General features: G+C 25.7%; 1 protein-coding gene across 1 annotated transcript in view; it reads right to left on the minus strand.

The window, feature by feature from the left end:
• The window catches only part of LOC119579365, a 43536-nt gene extending 37679 nt beyond the window's left edge, over positions 1-5857 (minus strand). The window contains exon 1 of the mRNA XM_037927132.1: positions 5790-5857. The gene's annotated coding sequence lies outside the window, so the exon portion shown is untranslated. The remainder of the gene's footprint in view (positions 1-5789) is intronic.
• Between the last annotated feature and the right edge of the window lie 5491 nt (positions 5858-11348).

Below are 11348 nucleotides of genomic sequence, written 5' to 3' on the forward strand. Positions count from 1 at the left end.
TCTTCCACTATTTTAATGATTTCATTTTTGCAATATGTCACCTCTCCGTCTGGTCTCCTCATTACATATATTTGATTTCTCCCTATTCCAAGTCTCCTTTTAACTGTTTTCATGCTAGTACCTGAGGTCACTGTTTCATTTATTATTTGAGTATTGAGTTTCAATAAATCTTCCCTTATATTTTGTCCCTGTTTGACGATACTTTCATGACCAAACGTTTTTGCATGAGCTGTTCAGTTTGTACAGAGAACTTTACTTGTCAGTCTTATAGCCTACTGCAAATGCAGTTTCCTTTATTATGTCATTGAAGTGTTTATTGATTTGGTTAATGTTAAGATCTTCGTTGCTGAGAAATAAATATCGATATTGAATTTAAGGCTAAATTCCTGCGCTGCGGGTTTCAGTTAGCTAAATTTGTTTCCTCTCTCATTTCTGAGATCACACACCACACACCCCATCGCACACACCACACACACAACCCACCACACAACACACACCACACACCACAATATATAATATAATATATATGTGATGTATAATATCTGTATATATTTATATATATATATATATATATATATATATCCACACACACACCCACACACACACACAATCACACCAGCAGCCACACCACACACATGGTCAATATCGCCTCTGACTTCTATGGTCACTACCAACATTTACTTTATTGATAATTTCCATATTTTTACTATATTACACCTATTTGAAATTATGAAATTAATTTCGTTTCTGATGTCAGATGGTGACTTTCACGTCCACATCCGTTTTTTTTTTTTAAGGATGTATTCATAATACTGAGTGATCAAGTTTCCCGCGTACTCGTTTAGCATTTTGTCTCCTTCGTTCCTATGCCTATTACTAATTCGCCCATACTTTATCTGCTATCTTTTTACTGTATCTTGCTTAGAATCGCCCAATAAGTATTGTGCCTGAGGTTTTACTCTCTCACCGGATAAATGAACATCTTCATAAAAGCTCTCTATTACTTCATCACTATAGCTGCAAGTTGAACATAAACAATCCCTAAGATGTACCTTTTGTTTACTTTTATTGTTACTGAAGCCACTCTCACTTACACGAAGGAATGCTATTTCTGTGAACAAAAAAAATCTACCCCTAATTCCTGCTTGCTACCCCGGGGTCGTACAACATCCCATTATAAGTAGAGTATGCCTCGCATGCTAGTAAGTCGGATTCAGTTCTCATAGTCCATATCTTGTATATGCAAAGGTTCATCAACGTGGGGCATTTTGCTTTAGCACCCTCTGCTCTGGAGTAATCTTGATCGCCGCAGTGACCAGTGTTTTTTTTCGTGTCTGGGTTTGTCCAGACATGGGTTTTGATTGAGAGGTGGAAAACCGAGTTAACCTACTGGTTTAGGCATATTCTGAAGGGGGGTGGGGAGGCAGTGTGTGGGGTGTGGTGTGTGTGTGTGTGGTTGTGTTTGTGGTGTGTGTGTGTGTGTGTGTGTGTGTGGTGTGTGTGTGTGGTGTTTTGTGTGTGTGACTGACTGAAGTGCGGGTGTGTGTGTGTTTTTTGTGTGTGACTAACTTGAGTCTTATGTGTGTAGTGTATGTGGTCTATGCTTGCAAGTGTTGTGGTGTGTGTGTATATATATATATATAAATATATATATATATATATATTATATAATCTATATATATATAATATATATATATATTGTATATCTCCATCTCAGTATATATATGTCTATCTATACGTATTATTATATATATGGATCTAATATCTCTATATATCTATAATATATATATAGAATATACTAAAAATATATACATACAGCCTCACCAACAATATCTATATATATATGTATCTATATGATCTATTCTATATATAATTATAGTCATCTATTACTTCTATCGCCTATAGTATAGTTTAATATATATTCTATGTAGGTGTGTGTGTGTTTTATCTATATATATCTCGATTAATCTATATCTATATATATATATATATATATATTATATACATAACACCACACACCACACCCCCCCACACCCACCCCATCTCTATTGTGTGTGTGTGTGTGGTGTGTTAGATGTGTGTGTGTGTTTTTCATATCATATTGTATATATATGATATATATATATATATATATATATATATATATATTATATAGATCTATATAATATTATATATATATACATAATCTATCATATTATATATATCGTACTATATATATCTATTATGATAGATATATATATATATAGTATATGTATATACATGTACATATGAATATGTAGGGCACATATAATTGTCGTTTATCTGTGAGTGTATATATATATATATATGTATATATATCATCATATATTATATATAGATGCTGAATATATCTCTAGATCTATCTATGTATTATATATATATGTCATCATTATGATATACTTTTTGTATACATATGTGTTTTTATATTATCATCTATATATATTCTATATGATAATAGTATATATCTTATTACTTATATATATATATAATATATATATATTATTATAGTTATCTCTCATTATATATATAGTATATATATATATATATATTTATTCTCTAGTATTTATGTTAATCTATCTACATATCTATAATATATATATAAATATCTTATCTCTTCTCTCTATCTCTCGTATATATCTATATATATCTTATATCTCTATCTACTCTATCTGGTACCACGACTCCCTCATGTTAACACCCCAATGCAACTACGAGTATTGAAAATGAGTTCTTGAATGGAATCAGGTGGATTTCCGAAACTGTATACCTCATTTCAATAAATCTTTTCTAACATATATATATATCTATATCTATATATCGTATATTATATTATACTATATCTCTATATCTACTTCATATCTATACTTTGTGCGTGTGTGATGTGTGTGGTGGTGGTGTGTTGTTTTATATCTATCTATATATATATTGATACGATTATATATGTATAATATATCTTAGTATAATATTATATATATATATTATATATATATCTCATCTATTACATATATTTTATATATATATTATTATCTAATATAATATATTAATTCATACTTCCTAATATCCTACACACCACCATCCCCCCCACACCCACACACAACCACACACCCCCACACACCACCCACACACACTCCAACACACACACCAGCACCACACACCACACACAGCTAGCACCCACACCCACCTCACTCTACACCATACCCCACAACATACATCCACCCACGACTACATATATCTATATATATATATATGATATATATATCTATCTATATATATATATATATTGTATATAATATCTCATTCTATACGATAGTTATATATATATATTTATATATATTATAATATCCATATATATACTCATAAAATATTTAAAATATATCTAATATATCTACTACATTTTCTGTATATATATATATAAGCTCTATATCTATATATCTCCTATATATACTGCTATATATCTATATATTGTGTGTGTCTGGGTATAGATATGTACATGATCTACATACCACCTCCATATATATGTATATATATCCTCGTATAATGCTACTATAACATATCTCGTATATATATATATATATAATTATGTCTTATTAACTATGTATTATTGTGTGTGTCTGGTATATGATATGTCCATGATATCTACATACGTACATACATATATATATATATATATATATGTATATATACTATTATATAAAATATATCTATCTATAGTATCTAGATATATATATATATATATATATATACTTGTGTGTGTCTGGGTATTATGATTGTACATGAATCTTGACATACATAATATATATATATATATATTAGAATATCTATCTATATATATATATATATCTCTATATATATATCTTATATATATATACGTATATAGGATATAAATTGTTGTTGTTCTGAGGTATATGATTATGTACATATCTCATATCATACAGGTATAACATATATATTATAATATATATATATAATAGATGACATATGTATATATATAGTTTATGAATATATATATTATAGTATTAAACGCACACACACACACACGACACAAGCACCCACACCCACAACACACACACACACACACACACACACACATTATCACTCACTCACACATATACATACATACATGTGTAGTGTGTGTGTGTGTGTTTGGTGTGGTTGTGTGTGTTCTGTGTGTGTGTGTGTGTGTGTGGTGTGTGTGGTTGGTGTGATGTGTGTGGTGTGTGTGTGTGTGTGTCTGTTTGTGTGTTGTGTGTTTGTGTTTGTTTGGTGGCACACGCACACACACTACCTATATATACATACATGCATACAATACATACAATACTCATACATGCATAACATACATACATCAACATACATACATTACATACATACATACATACTACTACATATATACAAACATAATATTATAATATCAAATATTAATATATATATCACCATCGCTATCATATATATCATATCTATCTATATATATATATCTATAGTAATATGTTAATGTATATATGATCTTTGTGTGTATGTTATGTGTGTGTGTATGTGTATGTGTATATTGTATGTGAGGGTATAGCGTGTACTATGACGTAGAGTGTATTAAGGGTTGTGTATGTGTACTCTATATATGTATGTATATATATATGTATATCTGTCTCTATATGACAATAGATAACTACTACTTATCTGTATAAATATATCTATATTATCACTATCGTATATATAGTATATTCATCTATAGTATATAATGCTAGGCCTCGGTGGTTAGTAACATCGGACTCAAGACGTGGCACGACGGAATCTGAGCATCCGGCCGGCGCGTTGTTCCCCTTGGCAGAGACTTCACCTCGATTGCCTACTTAGCCACTGGGTGGCCAAGCCAAGCCAAGTCGAGAGTGTCTGGTGCCCAAGCCCTGATACAATACAGAGAATGATTACCTACAAGGGTACCCGGCACTCCCCCGTGAAAGGAACTGGGACCCGGCCACGTACTTCACGTGGTTCTTCCGAAGTAGCGCATCACACATGAAAACTACAATTAAGTATCATGCTGTCCCACGGCGGCTGTCAAACATGAACCTACCGTTAAAAAAAAAAAAAAACTAAATATATATAGAATAGGTATTTACATTGCATATATTATTTATGTATATATATATATATATGTATAATACTTATATATATAATATATTATGTATATACCTTAATATATATAACTATAATATCTATATATATATATATATATAATATATATATACACACACTGCACAGAACACAACACACACCACACACACACACACACACACCACACACACACACATATATGTATATGATTATATATATAATATAATTATATATATATAGTTCGTTATGATATACTATCTAGATATATATATATATATATATATATAAGCAGTTATCTTTTGTTATTGTATTTACTTGTACTAGTAGGAGTAGGAGGCTTTATAATCATTTGCCATAGGCAATCATAAAACTGCGACTGTTAGTATTATTATCACTATTATCAGCATTTCCAGGGCAAGGGTCAGGAGTAGCCACCACCGTCCGGCAGTGGCGCAGAGCCGTGTGAACTCGACTCCGGGGGAGTAAAGAAATTTTTAGCCAAAGTGGTAAGAACGGACATAGCTATAGTTATACCAGCATGTACTAAACGGCACAATGTTCACTAATGTCTGTTTTGAAATTAGCAAATAATCATAAAGAAAGCAGGGCGTTAGAAATATAGGACGCAGTGGGTCTCGCGACGCTATTAGGCTACTCACAAGGAGCGAAGGTGGAGGCAGGTGGAGACGGCGCTCGCTGGTGGTCCCTTTATAGCGGCCGCTTTATCTTCAACAAATGGCATCTCCCACGCCAAGGCCCTAGTCATTTCGTGCTGCAGAACAGCACCTAAGGTCTGCGATAGAGTAATTGATAAGATAATAATTATGACAATGATAATAATGACGATAATGACAATGATGATAATGATAATAAAGATGATAAGGATAATAATGATTATAATAATGGTATGATAAACACCTAACCATGCATCAGGTATTTAACACATAGGATATAGTATTGTGATTATAATCATAATGAAATAATGATAACGCAATAATAACAATAGTCATCAGCATCAACATCATTATCATCATCATAATGATAATATTAATAATGATGACAATAATAGAAATTAAGATGATACAAATAATGACAATTATATGTATAATAAGCAATGTATAAAATATCATCATTTATATGTATAAATTTGTAGTAATATGGTGCTACTAATACCTTATACTAAAATATACATTAACATAAAGTAACTAAATAATAATGTTTTCTAAGAGTAATAACAATAATGATGATAATAAAACAAGCAGCAACATCAATAAAAAATATCCGTAATACATGTATGAAGCTCATGATAATAGAAATGATAATAAAAACACATCAATAATAATAATGATATTGATAATGAAAATGGTAACAGCAATAATAATAGAAATAACAATAAAAATAATAATAATAATAATAATAATAATAATAATAATAATAATAATGATAATAATGATAATTATTATAATAACAAAAATATAATAAAACTAATAACATCATAATCTCATAATAATTGACATCATAATGGAGTAATAACAATCATAGTAAAGAATGATAATAAAAATAATTCTAATGATACTAAGAACGATAATATAATAAGAGTATTAGATAGCAGGTACAGAAAGATATAATAAAAGTAATAACAATAATGATAACATTCATTATTACTTTAATCATTGTAATAAGAAGAAAACAGTAATTGCAATAATAATAACAATTGTAGTAGTGATAATGACTACAATAATAATAATGATATTGACAATAATAATGATAATGATAATAATAATTGTGATAATAATAATAATAATAATAATGATATGGGATATAAATGTGAATGGTGATTATCACAATGATACTGAATAACTATCATCGTCAATAGTAATAAATAATGATCATGCTGATGATAATAATAATGATAATAATTAATACTACGAATAATTATAATAATAATAATATAATAATAATAATAATATATATGTATAATTAATGTAATATATATAGATATACTAATAGATATAATAATAATAATAATAGTATTAATAATAGAAGAAGAAGGAGAAGAAGAAGAAGAAGAAGAAGAAGAAGAACAGTGATGATAATAATAATGATGATAATAATAATAATCCTAATAATACATTCAATAATATAATATGATTAAGATAATAAGAATAATAATAATATAATGATATCGAACAATTATTAAGAATCTAATTAAGAATCATAATAAATAATCAATATATATTAATACCTAATAACTAATAGACAATACATATAATAATTTTATTGGATAATAATTAATATAATAAACGACAATATAAACCAGAATGATGATAAGGATCTTTAATGATTTGGTACTTATAATCAACATATCAATTTAGACTATACAATAATGATCATACTACTCATAATAATACTCCTAATAATACAATGATAATAATGAATAAAATAACAATAGTCATATTCTTTCTCATTATCATTACTATTATTATTATTAATTCCATTATTATTATTATTATTGTTTTTATTTATTATTCTTATTATCATTAATTTTATTATTTTATTAGTTATATTATTATTAATTATTATTTTTCTTATTTATTTATTTTTTTTATTATTATTATTATTAATCCTTATTATTATTATATATCATTATTATACATTATTATCATACCGATTCTATCACTGTAATAATAATAATAATATAATAAATAATAATACTCATAATAATAATAATAATCTATTATTATTATTATTATTATTATTATTATTATTATTATTATTATTATTATTATTATTATTATTATTATTATTGTCATTATTATTGTTTATTTGTTAATATTATCATCATCATTATGATTATAATTATCAGTACTATTATCTTAACGATTATAACATATCAATAATGAATTAATAATAATAATAATAATAATAATAATAATAATAATAATAATAATAATAATAATAATAATAACAATATTGATAATAATGATATATTACCACAAGTACTGCTAACAATAATAAGGATAATAATAGCAACGACAAAAACAACAATGATAATAATAATAAAAAAATCAATATAACTAGAGTAATAATACAGTAAACGCAATGACAATTAATTTTGATAATATATAATAATAATAATCATAGCTAATAATAATAATGCTAAAATGATGACAATAATAAAATAGACGATAAAGCAACAATAATGATAATAATAATGATAATAACAATAATGAAATAATGACATAGTAATAGTGATGATAATGAATATACAATAATATCCAATAATAATAAATAATGATATAATCATAATATAATGAAATACAGGGTAAAAACAGCTAATAATAATACTAATAATAATAATATAAATCGATCAATAAATAATAATAATAATAATAATAATAATAACAATATCAATAATAACAGTGATAACAATAGTAAAAATAATAATAACTACTACTAATAATAATAATAATAGTAATAATAATAATAATGCTAAAAAATATGACAATAATAAAAATGGCGATAAAGATAATAATGATAATAATAAAGGGATACTAATCATAATGATAGTGATGATAATAGTAATTAGTGATGATATATAATAACAATAATAACAATAATATCAGTTAATGAAATAATATGTAATAGACTAATAATAATGTATAATAATAATATAATAATATAATAAATAATATACCCACAATCAATAACTAATAATGATTCAATAGTAAGAATACTAATATAACGAGTAGTAATAATATAATAGATGTAATAATAATAAATAATTACCTCTAATAGTAATAATAATACTAATAAATAGTAATGATAATAGATAATAATGATAAATAATAATAATATAAATCGCTAATAATAGAATAATAATATAATGACAATAATAGTAAGTATAATATACTATAATAATAATCCAATAGTAATAATGCTAATACTCATGTAATACTACTACTACTACTACTACTACTAGATAATAATTATAATGATAATAAATAATAATATTATAGTAATCTATCAATGAATTATATAATTTTCCTAATAAGAAATTTGACTATAACAATAATATCCATAGTAATAATAGTAATAGTGACAGTAATATTATATTATCATTATTATTATTATTATGTATTATCATTAATTATTATTATAATTACTTATTATTACTATTATTTATTATATGCTGTTATTATTTATATTACTATTATTATTTTATTATTATTATTATGTTAGTATTATTATTAGATTAATTATTACGTATTATTATTAGTATTATTATTATCCATATATTTTATTATTATTGTTATTATTATTATTGATTATTATTATGATTATTATTATGATTATTAGTATTATTATTATTATTATTGGTTTAGTATTATATTATGACAAGGATGACACTATCTAAGTAATCATAGATAATAATAATATAATGCTAAGTATAATAGTACGTAATAATGATATAATAATAATGATATAATAATATAAAATAATAATAATAATAATATAATAATAATAAATCATAATAAATAATATATATAGAAATAATATAAGAAGAAGTAGAATAAAGAAAGAAAAAAATAACAATACTAATACAACAATATTAATTATAATGATGATAATAATGATAATAGAATATAATATAACTAATAATAATAATATAACAATAAAATAATATAGTTTATAAATACTTATGGCATAGCAATAATAATGATAACAATGATAATAATGAAAAAATAATGAATTGAAAATAAAATAATAATATACTAATAATAATAATAATAAGAATAATGGGAGCATTAAAATCACGATAATTTAACATTAATAATAATAATAATAATAAATACTAATAATACTAATATAAGTAATAAATAATACTAATAATAATAATGAATATAAAATAATAATAATTGATAATAAGAATATATTATAAGTATAATAATAATTATCAATAACAGCATAATAATAAATAAAATGATAATGCATTTATAGGCTAATAATAATAGATAAGGCACTAATAGCTAATACATAATACTAATAAAGTAATACATAAGAATTAATACTAATGATATTATTATAATAGTAATAATAATAATAATGATAATAATAATAATAAAAATAAAAATAATAGTATCAAGGATAATAGTAATGATGATGATGATGGTGACTGTAATAACGATAATGAAAATAATTTGTCGTTAGATTTTAATAACATGATAATATTATACGGGGTGTTTGTAATAATATCATGATACTAGTACTTCCTATACTGAAGATAATAATATAATAATAATACAATATGATACTACATAATCATGATAATAATAATACATAATACTAATAATAATATAATAATAATAAATAATAATAATAATGGTATAATCAATAATGATTATTATTATTATTATCATTATTTTATACCAACAATATAACAATAAAATAATAATATAATAATATATATAATAATAGATAACGATATAATTTCTGACACTATGTATAATGAATCATATTCATATATGATGAGATGATTTAGGATATGAGAATTGGATGAAAATGCTAATAATGTAATTTCATAATTTTGTTGTGCAACCTCGGGGTGAGCTGTAGCTATCCTGACCCATTGACCCAGCTCTGTAGGTGTTCGGTGGTCAAAAGGACACACTATTAGACACTTTTTCTGCCCTGACTCTTATGGCATTTTCCTTGACATCCTGACTGCTTCCCTTAGAGGTCTATGTATTCAGGGTTGCTTTGCATTCAGAAATTTTTCTACAACTGTTCCTCTGTAGTGTTGACTTCCTTAATTCGTCCAATAAAGTACGCAGCGTCTTTATAATTCCTGGACCGTGCTGAGTTTTAGATGTGCCTGTGGTGTATGCTTGATGTATGTGCACTGATAAAGTCTGGGCTTCGAGCACTCCCGAGGTTTTCACACTCTGTGTGGCTTTCATTGCTTCTAATACAGTGGTCCAAGGCTTGTGAAAGGCTTGCCAATTGGCCTCGTCTGTTTTCCATCTTGGATTTGGATGTGGCATTTGGGATGGGCCAGCATCCATGAGGGTAGTAACAGTGGCATAATGGTCACTTGTGATAGTCTCATCGACACACCAATCTAAATCTCTCCACCAGAGCCGCGTGGCAGTGAGGTTCTATGACACCTCTTTTTGACATGCGGTCTTTGCTCTTTGCTGTTGAGAAAGCGATCTCGG

The sequence above is a fragment of the Penaeus monodon genome, chromosome 12 (assembly GCF_015228065.2).
Source record: "Penaeus monodon isolate SGIC_2016 chromosome 12, NSTDA_Pmon_1, whole genome shotgun sequence".
Classification (NCBI taxonomy): Eukaryota; Metazoa; Arthropoda; class Malacostraca; order Decapoda; family Penaeidae; genus Penaeus; species Penaeus monodon.